Source organism: Microcebus murinus, chromosome 25, assembly GCF_040939455.1.
Source record: "Microcebus murinus isolate Inina chromosome 25, M.murinus_Inina_mat1.0, whole genome shotgun sequence".
NCBI lineage: Eukaryota > Metazoa > Chordata > Mammalia > Primates > Cheirogaleidae > Microcebus > Microcebus murinus.
Window position 1 is genome coordinate 22,158,685 of NC_134128.1, and position 15,118 is coordinate 22,173,802.

General features: G+C 47.7%; 1 long non-coding RNA gene across 1 annotated transcript; it reads left to right on the plus strand.

Annotated features, from left to right (window-relative positions):
* Window positions 1-11,146: 11,146 nt before the first annotated feature.
* On the plus strand, window positions 11,147-14,827 carry LOC142864342 (uncharacterized). Its single transcript, XR_012914872.1, has 2 exons — window positions 11,147-12,242; window positions 14,556-14,827. It is a non-coding gene; the product is annotated as an uncharacterized LOC142864342 (long non-coding RNA).
* The last annotated feature ends 291 nt before the right edge of the window (window positions 14,828-15,118 follow it).

The following is a 15,118-nucleotide window of genomic DNA, read 5'->3' on the forward strand; positions in this document are numbered from 1 at the left end:
CCTTGTAATTGAACAAGAGGCTCTAATATTATATAACAACTAATCTAATTTTCCATTTTATTATTTGATAGCCCCGTTTTATAACATGCTCAGAGGAGCCCTGGGGAACTGAGTGATTCACTAATTCCACACACCTATCCTAATGCAGCTAATTTATTTAACATTTAAATATGGCTAGTCTCTTTTTTTTTTATAATTCCTAATTACTTTTTTTTTTTCATTTCATTTCAATTTTTTCATTTTCATTTCAATAGGTTTAGGGGGTACAAGTGGTTTTTGGTACATGGATGAATTGCATGGCGGTGAAGTCAGAGGTTTTAGTGTACCTGTCACTTGAATAGTACACGCTGTCTCCAGTAGGTAATTTTTGACTCCTCACCTCCCGCCCACCCTCCCCCCTTCTGAGTCTCCAAAGTCTATTATACTTCTCTACGCGACCATGTAGACCAGGCGTCCTCAAACTACGGCCCGAGGGCCACATGCGGGTGTTTTTGCCCATTTGTTTTTTTTTACTTCAACATAAGATGTGTGCAGTGTGCATAGGAATTTGTTCGTAGTTTTGTTTTAAAACTATAGTCCGTCCTTCCAACGGTCTGAGGGACAGTGAACTGGCCCTCTGTTTAAAAAGTTTGAGGACCCCTGATGTAGACCCATCGCGTAGATCCCATGCATGAGTGAGCACATGCAGTATTTGCTTTTTCATTCCTGAAATACTTCACTTAGTCTAATGGTCTCCAGTTCCATCCAAGTTGCCATGAAAGACATTGTTTTATTCTTTTTTTTTTGTCCAAATAGTATTCCATGGTGTATATATATGTATATCACATTTTCTTTATCCATTCATGTATTGATGGACACTTGGGTTGATTCTCTATCTTTGCCATTGTGAATTGCGCTGTGATAAATATTCGAGTGCGGGTGTCTTTTTGATAAAATGACTTATTTTGCTTTCGATTGACTCCCAGCAGTGGGATGGCTGGATTGAATGGTGGGTCTCCTTTTAGTTCTTTGAGGAATTTCCCTACTGCTCTCCATGCTAAATTAGTATGTACATTCCCACCAACTGTGTGTAAATGTTCCCTTTTCTCTGCATCCACATCAACATCTGTTGTTTTCTGGCAGATTAACAATGGCCACGCTGAAAGGGGTGAGGTGGTATCTCGCTGGGGTTTTAGTTTGCATTTCCCCGTGATTGGTGATGTTGAGCATCGAGTCACACACGTGTGTTGGCCACTTGAAACACGGCTGTTCTTAATTAAGGTACAGCCACAGCAGCAGAATGTTCATTTTGCTCTTCCTCCACCGTGGGCCGCTCGTGACCTCAAAGGGTTTTTACGGTGTCGGCGATTGTTCCTGGCGGATGAATAGGCGACTCGTGATCAGAAGATGGGTCTGCAGTCTGTGTTGCAATGGAACATACCATCTGTGTTGCAAGGGTCAGGAAATTACAGAACCAGAGCCAGACCTGGCCTGTGGCCCGCTTTTGTAAATAAAGTTTTATCGGGACACTGCCGCGCTCATTTCACGTCTGTGGTGGCTGTCGCACTGAGAGAGCAGAGTGGGGTAGCCGGGACCCTTCACAGAAAATGCTTGCTGAGATCTGGCGGATGCCGTCAAAATTATGAACGTAAGAAGCAGCTCCCTTGTCACTCCTGAAGTTAGCAGCGAAGCAGCAGGTTGCTCTTAATAGCACCTTCCCAGGGCTTTGTTACCCTTCATGGGTGCCAAAGAGAAGGGAGAAACTTAGCGAAGAGGCGTTAAATTTAGAACGCAGCGTAGCCTGCAGATACTGTATCACAGAGAAGGCTCGGGCAGCAGCAGAAATGGGAATTCAAAGACACATTTGTCAGAGTGGAAAAGCTGACATTTAGAGGTCCTTTTAAGAAGCAAGTGGATTCTGCTCAGAAAATAAAGTTCATTTAAATGAGTTAATCTTACTTGCTTCTCCAGGTAGATAGCTGAACCTTTCATGATTTTCTTTTCTTTCTTTTTCAAAGGGCAGGTAATGGTTCTCTCTTCCTGAGGCATCGGGGCATTGCCTTTCAGATAAAACCATGACTTTTTTTTTTTCCTTTTTCATAATGGATTTCTGTTTCTTTATTTCAGGATTAAAGGTGATGCTATCTCTTAGACGTACGAATGAATTTTAACTTACTGCTGCTTTATTTATTTACTCACTTTGCATTTGAGATGTTATATTCACTTAATATTATATAATGTCTGCGATTGTCATATATATTTGTTCTGTTTCGGTCACAGTGGCTGCTTCTTAAGCTCCATTCTGCTTCCTACAGACCCGTCAGTCCCCTGTGTTATACAGGAAAAAAAAAAAAAAACGAAAAATAAACATTTAACAGAAATTGTTTAGACCGCATTGTTTGTTTTTAAACATACATTTGCCCAAGTTAGTTATTTCTTACCTCAATCTTGCTATGGGGCAGCAAGAGATTATTACTTCCATAGTACCAATTCCCACACCTGTACGTTACCATTAGATCTGTCTTGTCCGGCAGTTTGAAAAAGTGGAATGTTTTGCCTCTATTTTCTCATTGCAAGAAACTTTGATTCTCCACATTTCTATGACTGCTTTTCTCAAAAGCGTATGATTTTCACCTAAACCCAATGGCCATAGTCCTCTGACTCTCACTGTGGTTTTCCCTGTGCTCCAAGGATGAGAGAAGGAATCTAAGTTCAGTGACAAAGACTTGTCACCAAAGTGTGAGCCTTCTAAAGGGATTTTGAGAGTCGGTATCCTACGAAATCGTGACAGAGATAAAAACTGATATTAATCAGACCCTTTGCTTTCTAAAGAGGATTCAGCCCAAGGCCTATTCATTGTTGGCCAGGAAAGATGGTGAGTATGAGTTGTACATTTGAGAAGCAAAGAGAGCTAAATGATGCTATTAAAATATATATATATATATATGGAAGAGGGGTACAGCATGATCCAAAAAGGGGTGAAAGCTAACATCTCCCCTGAAAAGTTCGCTCAGAAGAGCATTCGTGGGAGAAAAGAACTAAGTCTGGGAGAAGAAAAGGCAGAGGCTCTCAATAATTTTCTGCTGGGTGCAATAGTATTCTTACCTTCTAATTTCTCTTGAAAGCCTCAGTAAACTCAACATCGCTCGTCTATATCTGCAGGGTCCAGGTGGAGCCCGGGTGGGCCGTGGGACGGCCTGGCCTCAGGTCTCAAGTTGGGTGCAGAGTGAAGGAAACTTACCTGTGTGTCCCAGGAAAGACAGCTTTTCTTCTCTTCTTTGGGGGTAAGTGGTAAACCAGAAATAAAAAGAATGAAGTGAGACAGAATTCTAGTCCATTTGGAGCACAGAAAGGAGACGTAAGAGCCAGACAATAGGTGCAGATATATACCGTGTTTCCCCGAAAATAAGACAGGGTCTTATATTTGTTTTTCCTCAAGAAGACACCCCAGGGCTGATTTTCAGGGGATGTGTCATTTTCCCCTCAAAGCCTCAGCTTGCAGCACGAACAGGGCGGCCGGGACCCGACGGGGGGGGGGGGCGACCTTGTTGGCGGGGCTGCCCGCACCTTTCCGGTCACCTCTGGGACAGCAGCTGTCACGACGGGGCAGATGGGAAGGGCTGCTCGTCTTCTTTCCCGCTCCGCGACGACACGCATGGGTTGTGCAGACGCGCTGCGCAGCCACGCCCGTCACTAGGGCTTATTTTCGGGGTGGGGCTTCTATTGCACACATGCTCAGCAATCCTGCTAGGGCTTATTTTATGGGTAAGTCTTATTTTCAGGAAAACACAGTATATTCCCTTTCCCTTTCCTAAGAGTTCACTTTTGGGACACTTGGGAACAAACCTCCAGATGGCCCCACTCTGGCGCTGTTCCCCTCGGCCGCATGCAGGTGACTTTAGACAGGAAAGTTGGAGGCAGAGCAGGGAAGGGGAAGGAAGGCAGAGCCTGCCAGCTAAATTTATCATCTCAGCTCGAGTTTCGGTGAGAGTACGTAAACGTGAACGGCCCATCTGCTGAGAAAACGCACCGGAGGCGTTCGGGGACTCTAAGTGATGACAGGGACTCGAGTTCCCACTTCCTTCCAGCTGTTGGGGAAGGGGCCCCGCGTCTAAGAGGAGACTCGGTGACCTCCGTGGGTTGCCTGGAGAAGCAGCTCTCGATGGCCGATGGCCGAGAGCGGAGGATAGAAATCGCACCTGCAGGCAGTGAGCCAGGCAGCGCACCTATGCCCCAAGGGCCTCCCGATGGCCCCAGAGCTCAGCTCCCAAGTGCCCGGACCGCCCTGGCCAGCTCGCTTCCTCCCTGCTGCCTCGCTTTCTCCAGCTCTGACGCCAAGAGCGTCCTCTCTTTCCCTCCTCTCTCAGAGGGAAAATCGCCAGTTCTCCTTTTTAAAGCTAACCCTTTCACATCCGCACGGTACCTAGATACCTTTAGCTTTATCAGGACGAGACTGGTGGCCCATGTTGTTTCTCCATTCTTTTCTTTTCTTTTCTTTCTTCTTTTTTTTTTTTTTGAGACAGAGTCTCACTCTGTTGCCCAGGCTAGAGTGAGTGCCGTGGTGTCAACCTAGCTCACAGCAACCTCCAACTCCTGGGCTCAAGCAATCCTCCTGCCTCAGCCTCCCGAGTAGCTGGGACTACAGGCATACACCACCATGCCCGGCTAGTTTTTTCTATATATATATTAGTTGGCCAATCAATTTCTTTGTATTTATAGTAGAGCCGGGGTCTCGCTCTTGCTCAGGCTGGTTTCGAACTCCTGACCTCAAGCAATCTTCCCGCCTCGGCCTCCCAGAGTGCTAGGATGACAGGCGTGAGCCGCCTCGCCCGGCCCGTTTCTCCGTTCTTGTTCGCCCGAAATGCTCGGCTCTGCTGAGTGCTGGTCGCTCTCCCATCACAGCTTCTACCCAGCCCCCTGCTCCCGACTTGTCTCTGCCAGTCTGACAGCTCCGGGCCCCATTTCCCTTGGGCATTCCTTTTCTTCCTCCTGACCACAAAGCCTTGGTTTCCCCGAAAGCTTTGTCTTTGACTTCTCATGCCCTTTCCTTAGCACATGAACTGCCACACTAAGAAAAAAAAAATTTTTTTTCCCCTTGGGGCCACAGTGTTTTATTACAAAAATAGAATACAGACTTTGAAAACAAGAAAGGAGTCTTAGAAAGACTGGAGTAATGGTCTGCATTTGACACGCTGGAGTGTTTGGTTATTCTTTGGCACGAGAAGAACACCAAGAACCAAGGGCAGACTCCCGCCCTGCCATCTTTGGTGCCAAAACCTGGGATTCTGACGCTTCCAGCAGACCAGTGGGTGAAGATAGCCATCTGAGTTATCCAAGATGAGTGGCCTCTGCCCCTTGGACAATCCACTATCAAGCAACAGGCCAGGGCTGCAAATAAATAATAACATTTTGTTGTTCTGGATGTGGTTGCCCACCGGGCAGGGCCAGCAGCACCTATGGGCTTGCTGGCTAGAATGCAAATTCTCAGACCTCATCTCGCACCTACCAAATTCAAATCTCTGGGGCTGGGGTCTAGGAATCTGTTTTAACGAACTTTCCAGGTGGTTCCGATGCACGTCAGAGAGCCTCTGGCTAGACAGTTGAGGTTGTCCAGGAGAAAGAAGAGGGGCCGGGACCAAGGCCGAGGCCAGCCCAGGTCTGGGAGTGGGTAGGTCCTTGTGCCAGGCCAACCACGGAAACCCAGTGCCCAGCATGTGCCCGGCACGTGATCTGGGCTTGGATGAAGGCAGGGTGTAGGATGTCCCTTTTGCAGCAGAATCTCGGGACTGGGTAGGACGGTGATGACCAAGAGGCCCAGCAGGTGTGTGAAACAGCCAGGGCGACAGGAATTCAGGAGAAGGAAAAGAAACACCATCTAAAATAAAAAAGTCAGCCGGGCTCGGTGGCTCACGCCTGTAATCCTAGCACTCTGGGAGGCCAAGGCAGGACAACTGTTTGAGCTCAGGAGTTTGAGACTAGTCTGAGCAAGAGCAAGACCCTGTCTCTACAATACATGGAGAGAAATCAGCCAAACAACTAAAAATAGAAAAAATTAGCCGGGCATGGTGGTGCATGCCTGTAGTCCCAGCTACTTAGGAGGCTGAGGCAGGAGGATCGCTTGAGCCCAGGAGCTTGAAGTTGCTGTGAGCTAGGCTGATGCCACGGCACTCTAGCCAGGGCAACAGAGTGAGACCCCATCTCAAAAAAATAAAATAAATTAAATAAAACAAGTCAACTGCCAGTCACAGGTGCTGGGAGCATGGCTGTATTTAAATGTTATTCTCTGGGCTTACGTAATATTTAAATTACTAAAAAAAAAAAGATAAGAAACATAATATAATTGTTTTTCTAGTTCTTCCACTGCCAGCCATGAGACGACATCAAAACGCCCTCCAGAGCCCATTTCCCCCCCAGGGTCAGCGTCCTGCCTTCTGGAACTTCCCTCCGCCCTTGCTTATGGGGTCATCATCCCCTCCCCCAGCCCGGTTCCCGTGACAACAGAGCCATCCACACCGATATCCGGTGTCCTTGTTAAAACAACGCAGAGGGATGCTTCCTGGGAAACTGCCCCGTGGGAATGGTTTGTTTTTGCCCCACTGGGCTTTAGTTTCTCAGATCTGGGGCTTGGGAGCCTCTGAAGGTCCCTCGCCATGTGCCAGGGGTCGGGGCCGGGAACACCGGGAGCAGGAAACCCCGGGGGCTACCTCTCTGGGGTCCCTCCAGCCAGGTGGCTTCCAGGTGGCCAACTTCTCTCCGGTGGCTCAGAGCTCCGAGGGTGTGTGACGCAAGGGAGTCGTGTAGCAAGTAAACCACAGAAGTCTCAGGGGGCCACCTCTGCTGGGTTTTGCCCATCACGAGCAAGACACTAGGGGCGGTCCGTGTGTACGGGCGGGGACATTAGACTCCACCTTCTGCAGGAAAAATGTCAAAGGATTTGCAGGCAATGTCAAGGCCATTTCACCTCTTTTGTGTCTTTTGCTTCTTGTCAGCAACCTTGTCTCTGCATCGGTGTGCTCCTGGGTGTGGTCTTCCGGTCCCCAACCCACCGGCTGGCCCGGGCTTCCGGCTTTTCTTCCTCTCTGGTCAGACATGGTCCACCCCGTCACTGTTCTAGGTGCTCAGCTTTGCGATCTGTCTCCTGTTTGGGCAGGTCATGTACAAGTCCAGCACCGATGAGCTGGACATCGAGAGGGGACACCATCTCGTGCCATTTCCTCCCTGCCAAGCTCTCAGCAGGTGGAGGAGCCGCTGAGAGTGGAGAATGTGAGTGCCCATCCCACAGAAGGCTCTGGAATTGTCCAGACGCTCTTTAACCCCACAGGTTTGGGCCCTGGGCCTGGAACCACTGACCAAGACAGGTGTCCAGGTGACCTAGTAGTGGACAGGCATGCCTCCCAGGCAGGTCCCTTTCTGTGCTCAGAGGAGGTGGCACCTGTCTATAGAATTGCCTGATCAGCCTCTGCTACAGGTGACAGGGGTACCCGGGATCCGGTTTATTCGAGCCAGCACAAGCCCTCATCACTTGCCCTGTGTCGGTAAGTGGCCTGAGAGCTAGTCGCATAAAGCAGACAGAATCGATTAGCCGAACCCTGCCCTCCTGCGGCGAGCAGACACCGTTCCTAGGCTCGCCTCCTGTGTGCAGAAAGTAAACAGCCCGTTCGAGTGAAGAGCTCCTCGAGAACCCACTGGGCCGTCACCAAGGCAGCGGCAGCAGCTGCATCAGCCTCTCGGAAAAGGCTCGAAGATTCTACTCTCTCCCTGGTATTTATGAAAGAGCCACTCACCACTGTGATCTCACCAGGTTGGAGAGATTCCATTGAATTTTAAATTTTTAGGGCCGACTTTGACAAACGGACATTAAAGCTAATAGCCGTGTGCCTGGCGCTTCGGAAAGGAAAAGGGTGTCTTCAGGCAGGATTTGCAGAGGATGCTCTCGAGGGGGGTCAGGCCAGAGAGAGAAAAATGAATATTTAAATGTGAAAACAAAACAAAACAAGAAAAACAACCTCTCCACAACGTAGAGTCCCGTGATGGATCCACATGGAATGTCGTCACAGATAAAAATGGAGAAGGACATCATCCAAACCACCAGCTCTCCTTAGTGGATGGCTCAAGACTGCTTGGAGCCGGTCACCCAAGAGGCATTTTCAATGGCCCGTTGTGGAGGGAAGGGGGTGGGAGGGGACATTGCAGATGCTGTCCGAGACCAGTCCGCCCCGAGCCTGGGCTGTTTTGGTTTCCTACCAGGACTGCGGGATGAAAAGTGGTTTATTCATTGACAAACAAAGCCACGTTTGTGAGCAGGAGACCGATTCCCTTCAACATAGCAGGAGGAGAGGTCAGAACCTTGCCCAAACTGAACTCACTAGAGACACATGCAAAGGGGAGGGTTCGACTCCCGCTGCGGCTTCCTGTGCACACGCTCAGATGTGTGCAACATGGGTACAGCTTGGCTGTATGATGGATTGCGTGGAAGTACGGCAAAGAAGGACCTGAAGGTCTCAGTGGACCACACTGAGTGTGAAAACAACCCACAAAACCTCATTGTAGAAGGAAGGGCATGAGACATGACTGCATTAAACTTTTTTTTTTTTCAATAAAACATGAGGCCAGGCGCGGTGGCTCACGTCTGTCATCCTAGCACTCTGGGAGGCCGAGGCGGGTGGATTGTTCGAGGTTGGGAGTTCGAAACCAGCCTGAGCAAGAGCGAGACCCCGGCTCTACTAAAAATAGAAAGAAATTAATTGACCAACTAATATATATAGAAAAGTTAGCCAGGATGGTGGCGCATGCCTGTAGTCCCAGCTACTTGGGAGGCTGAGGCAGGAGGATCGCTTGAGCCCAGGAGTCTGAGGTTGCTGTGAGCTAGGCTGATGCCACAACACTCACTCTAGCCTGGGCAGCAAAGCGAGACTCTGTCTCAAAAAAAAAAAAAAAAAAAGAAAAAGAAAAACTCAATAAAACATGAAGGTCCCCCCTCAAAAAAGATAGTTAATTTCTCAATCCTACAAAATGAGAGTTCTTTCCTTTGTTTACTCCTCCATTTGGGATCGCAAAAGAATTTTAAGCTACAGATTCAGTCGGGGCATTTTTCCTAGCCCCTTCTGTGCAAAGCAGGGGTGGACTCTCGCCAGATTCGAGCCCGCGATCTCGTGGAGTCTACCGTAGGACCTGCGGCGCTTTGGAAGACGGGGACGTCTGGAGCAGCCCCGCGCAGGTAGGCCTGGGGCTTTTCTCCCTCCCGCATTTGCATCACCTGATCGTGTGTTAGTTACATTTGCTCAGTTTACACGACTGAGCTTCTGCCTCGTTGGGGGTGAGCGTCTCAGCACACTCGGATGACGTCCTGAAAACATCCCTGGTGCCTGTCGGTAGCAGGGATGTTACCGACATCCCGCACTCCTAAAGTGCGGGACCCCTTCCAGGCAGCGGCTGAGCACTGGTTCGAGCCGGTTTCCAAAGCTCACCTTGTCCTGCATTCTCGCTGTCCTGCGCTTCCCACGATGGGCTGGGTCCCCTGACAACCCCGGACTTTCGGGGTCCTGACCACCCTCCCCTTTGGAGCCAGGGCTAGCACTGGGGTCTTCCAGCACTGACTCCGAGCTCCTGCTGGTTTCCCCCCTTCTCCAGTGAACAGACAAGAATAAGGAAAGAACATTGCAAATGGGGACTTTGGCTTATTCTTTTTTTTTTACCAACTTTACCTATCGGGGATGTCTTCTTTTCTGAGAGATTCGTTGAAAGGGAAAGTCCGATTCCTGCTGCCATTACAGCCCCAGACCTGGCTGGCTTGTTTTGAAGCTCTATGTTGTCATTCTTACGCTGCCCTAATAAGTCAATAGAAATGACCTTAAAGGCCATATAGTATCCGTTGCCCCGTGGCTGAGATGCACAGAGAAGACAGCAGTTCTCCCCTCACTTCCTGCCTTTCTCCCTCTGGGTCCCTGCCGAGGTCTGAGCCTCAGGGGTATTTGTGATAATGAAATGGGAAGATTCTCACTCCTAGCTCCCAAGGAATTTGTAGGGAGGGATTCTCTTCCCGTACTCCCAGCCGGGAGAAGTTAATCAGGCTGGAAATAGCATCTCTTACATTTCCCTAGTATCCTTCTTTCAAAGAGCGTCTATGATACATGGTTAAAAGCTGGGCTGCTTTTAACCAGGGATTAGGGAAGGTGGAGCACAGATTTTTTTTTTTTTTTTTAATGACAAAGTCTCACTCTGTTGCCCAGACTAGAGTGCCGTGGCGTCAGCCTAGCTCACAGCAACCTCCAACTCCTGGGCTCAAGCGATCCTCCTGCCTCAGCCCTCTGGTAGCTGGGACTACAGGCGTGCACCACCATGCCCAGCTAATTTTTTTCTATATATTTTTAGTTGTCCAGCTAATTTGTTTCTATTTTTTAGTAGAGATGGTGGTGTCTCGCTCTTGCTCAGGCTGGTCTCGAACTTCTGAGCTCAAACGATCCTCCCGCCTCGGCCTCCCAGAGTGCTAGGATGACAGGCGTGAGCCGCCACGCCCGGCCAGGAGCACGGATTTTCAGGGTGGTGAAGATGCTCTGCATGGTACTGTGACGGTAGGTCTGTGTCCTAACACGCTTGTCCAGACCCACAGAACGCTCAGCAGGAAGAGTGAGCCCCAGCGTGAACTACATACATACTCTGGGTGACCACGCTGTGTAGACGGAGGTTCACGGATTGTAACACACACGCACCGTGCGGCAGGGATGTGGACGGCGGGAGAGGCTGTGTGTGTGGCGGGTCAGAGGATACATGGGACCTCCCTGTACCTTCTGCTCAATTTCCCTGTGAACCTAAATCTGCTCCGAAAGATTAAGTCTAAAAAAGAAAAAGAAGTTTATTTCTCACAAGGTAGAAGTGTTCCCTAGGCAGTCTTCTCATCCCCATAATTTTTTTTTTTTTCTGTTACAAAGGCGTTTAGTTTATTCTCATCAGTATCACTGATATCCTCATAGTTCACAGTTGCCAACACCGCTCCTCCCCTTATAGTAGTTAGTGTGCAATCTCTCTTGGGGGCTGGGGAGAGGGTGGGGCTCGGCCTGGGTCAGGGAGGGTGTTGGCACTTCACGGGGACAAGGTGGGCGCCCGGCCCGCGTGAAAGAGGCGTGGGTGAGTGGGCGGCCAGGGAAGTGGAGGTGGATGGGGTGGGGGGAGGGCCCCAGTCTTTTTTGTTGTTGTTGTTGATGACTCCCCATTCCTGTTCCTTCCTGGCTGCCCAGGATTGGGGGACCATCCAGCTCAGAGCAGGGCAGGGCAGGAAGAGGAGGGAAAAGCAGCAAGCCACCCAGGGCTGGGGAAATGGCAGGGCGAGGGTGACCCGGTTTGGGGGCTCCTGGAGTAAGGCACAACCCTGTCTTTGGCTCTCCTGGTGAGGAGTTTCCTCCCCTGCACCCCCTGCCTGGCCCTGCTCCCCATCCCCCACCCCCAGACCCACACACACAGTCCTGGGAGCCAGGGGTGCCTCCTGGGATCCCTGAAACAAGTGGGCTCTGCCCCCCAAGCCAGTGGTGCAGGGCCTCAGAGGAGATCATCCCCATTATTTTTTTGGTCACATTCTCCATGACTCGCTTTTGCTCACTCCAATTTTGAAGCCTCTCTGCAGCTCTGCTAGAAACTGTAGCTTTCACAACTGCGGCGGCCTTTTTCTTGGGTGATAGATTACGATCTCTTCTGCTTGCAGTGGGGTGGTGATTCATTTTGGTTCTTTACTTTCAAGGCAGTTTGGGAAGCAAATGCGTATATGGCTCAGTCTGCCATCGTCAGCTGGAACCTAGGAAGCATTTAGAAAAAAATAAGATATTTTGGGTCCCAATCCCATGCTTACTGAATCTGAATCAACTGGTGCGTGGACCAGAAAAATAAAAAGGGGTTTGTTTTTTTGGTTTGTTGTTTTTAAATTCTGCCTTGAAGAATGGTTAAGCCCCGGGCTACTGGCTCTAGCCCCATCTCCCAGGCAGACCCAGAACCTTCTTTCTCTGCTGTCCAAGCAATTTATATTTTCTTTTCGTCCACCGTGATGTTTCATGCTTTTGTGAATTGCCTGCATTTCATACCCCCGTCTTTTTCACTAGATAAATTGTGTTCATTCTTCATTCTGTCTTTGGTGGAAAAGCTTTCTAGCTGTTCTCCTGCCTCCGGAACTGCCAGCCTCCAGGACCTTGCATGGAATGGGCCTTTGATGGGATAAAGTGGAATTCTCTTAGAATTCAGCTGGGCCGTGTGGATTGACACAGCGGAAGAAGGACAAGGTTAGCAAATAACTCAAAGTTATGGGAGATCAAAGAACAACTCTATTTTTTTTTTTGGTTAATTAATGATGAGAAATTGAATATTTCTCCAAGTGGGATATAACAATGCTTACATTTATTTTCTGCATTTGCCATTTCAACCTCAGAACCCTCCATGCCATCTTCAATTTTCATCTATGCCTTTATGTCTTGTGCAACTACCGTGTTTCCCTGAAAATAAGACCTACCCATAAAATAAGCCCTAGCAGGATTTCTAAGCATGTGCGCAATAGAAGCCCCACCCCGAAAATCAGCCCTAGTGACGGGCGTGGCTGCGCAGCGCGTCTGCACAACCCATGCGTGTCGTCTCGGAGCGGGAAAGAACACGAGCAGCCCTTCTCATCTGCCCCGTGAGAGCTCTATGGCTTGACATGAGAGATCGGGGCCAGTGGTTCTAAAGGAAATAAGAGTCGCAAGAAATTCAGGATGGAATTCGGGGTCTGGAGAGTGATGATGGTGTTCCGGAAGAAGACGACTCCACTCTATTTGAATACATGTAGATTGTTGTACGGTACTTAAAACAATTAACACATCCCCTGAAAATCAGCCCTAGGGTGTCTTCTTGAGGAAAAATAAATATAAGACCCTGTCTTATTTTCAGGGAAACACGGTATGCAGCTCAGCGAAGAGCTACTATGCTACATCCTCTGATATCAGCCCAGCTGTGTCTTAAAAGGCAATTAACCTAAAGAAAATTTCCATGTGAGGGAAAATGAAAGTGCAGTTCACCACGGAGACTGTTGAGCTGAATGCACCAGGCTTAGAAGTGCCATCCTTTGGATTCCAAGTGTGATAATAAAGCCAGAAACAGAATCCGAAGTCAGGGAAGACAAAGGCTTGTTTGTTTAGACATATGTTTCAATCGTGTCTCCTGGGGGAAGCTTACTTACTGCCGCAGCCCTGGGAAATGGCTTGGACCCGGCTCAGGTGAACCAGCCTATATGCTAATTCACTAATGAGCTCCAGGGACTTAAATTTTAGTCTCCCTGAATGCAAAATCTGATGCTTCCCCTTGCGCCAGATGTTTTCGCAAATCAAACCCTGCAGACGAGAATAATTTTTTCTCTTGGGGATGCATTTTATAAGCTGTTATGTTACCTTCTACGTTGCAAAGAACTTCTAGTTCTGTAGACTTTGTAACTCAGGACTTTTTTTTGCCATTGTGGTATTCAGACAGCTAATCAATTCAGTTCAAACATTTACTGAATACTTTGTTTCCAATTGGAATCTGAGTTCCCTCCAGCATGGGAATTGTTGCAAAATCTACTTTTGCAACTGTAGCACTAGCTTCTGTGCCAGATAGATAGTAGGACATCAACAAATATTTGTTACATTGTTGACGAATCACAGAGGAACAAACAGGAGAAGCTGGTTGAATGGTATACTTTCTGAGTCTCTAACCAGGAGAAACAATCTAGAGCAGGGATCACATTGGGACCTGACCAAAGTGTTGGCCCCCAATCTCTCTGCCCCCAGAGACCAGTATCATGGAAGACGATCCTTCCATGGACAGAGGAGAGGGGGCGTGGGGAGGATGGCAGACGGGGGGCTGAGGACCACCAGGCTACAGGACCAAGAGAGTAGACATAAACAAGTGAAAAGTGAAATGAATTGAGTGTAAGAAAAACCAACTACTGGAAATATAGTCAATCTTTCTCTATTTTTACATATTACGTTGTTATAAGATCACTACAGCAATATGTAGAAGTTATAGTACCAATCTGAAATTTAAAAAATAAGCATATTTAATATGTTTAATAAATGCATTTTTATACATTTTAACATGTAATTCATTAGACTTTTCATTTATATTTTATGTATTTTTATTTTATGTATATAATTCCTTATGCTTTTGATTAGGACATAGAAACGTGACAATTATTTTTCGTTTTTTTTGTACTAAGATGATAATGTCGGGTCTTGTGTTCCATGTTGCAGGGTATAAACAGAATTCATCCTTAAACCTCTAACAGGGAGTGACATTTAGTTTTTATGCAGCTTCATAATGAAAACCAGCTGTTCACAAATGCAGGTTTTCTACACACGGGTAGATTGTTGCATAGTGGTTTTTGTAGTTTAAGTGCTCGAGATGTTTGTAAAATTCTGCTTTTCTAACATCACTGTATTTACTTTTCATTGTAGTGCAGTAGGATAAATTCTATTGTAGCTTTTATTCCAATTTTGGATGTTAAATGAGAGGGTGACTTGAATACTGAGTGCACTCCATAAAGTTTGAAATCTGAGGATTTTTTTTTTTTTTTTTTTGCCATTCAGTCTTCAAATCTACAGTTTTGGAGATGTTCCACTTTCAGGAAATGGATTTCAGAGATGGAAAATGAGCTATTTTGCTCCTTTTGAAATTACGTGTGAACAACTTTGTAGAGAGTTCAAAGTTCTTGGGATAGGTTAACGTCAACCCGAAAGACTAAATCTGTATTCACTTTTGGCTGAGGGAATGTGGTGAGATTCTTTTTCCTTTACATTGCATTAACATGTCCATTTTTTTCCCAAAAATTAATAAAAATCTCTTTGTCACTGCGGCACAACCGGATCACTTGATCTCCATGTTGCGGCACCATGCCATGCATGTCACACATGTTGTCATATGTGCCATACATGTTCTGGCACCATGCCACACATATCACAAATGTCATACATGCCATACATGTTGTGGTACCATGTCATGCATGTCACGCACGTTGTCATACATGCCATACATGTTGTGGTACCACGCCATACATGGACATTACATGTCCAGTAAGTATAAACTGGCTATGATTTTAGACCTAGGAGCACAGAGTATTCAGGCGTTGCATTTTTTCAAAGTTTTAGCGCAA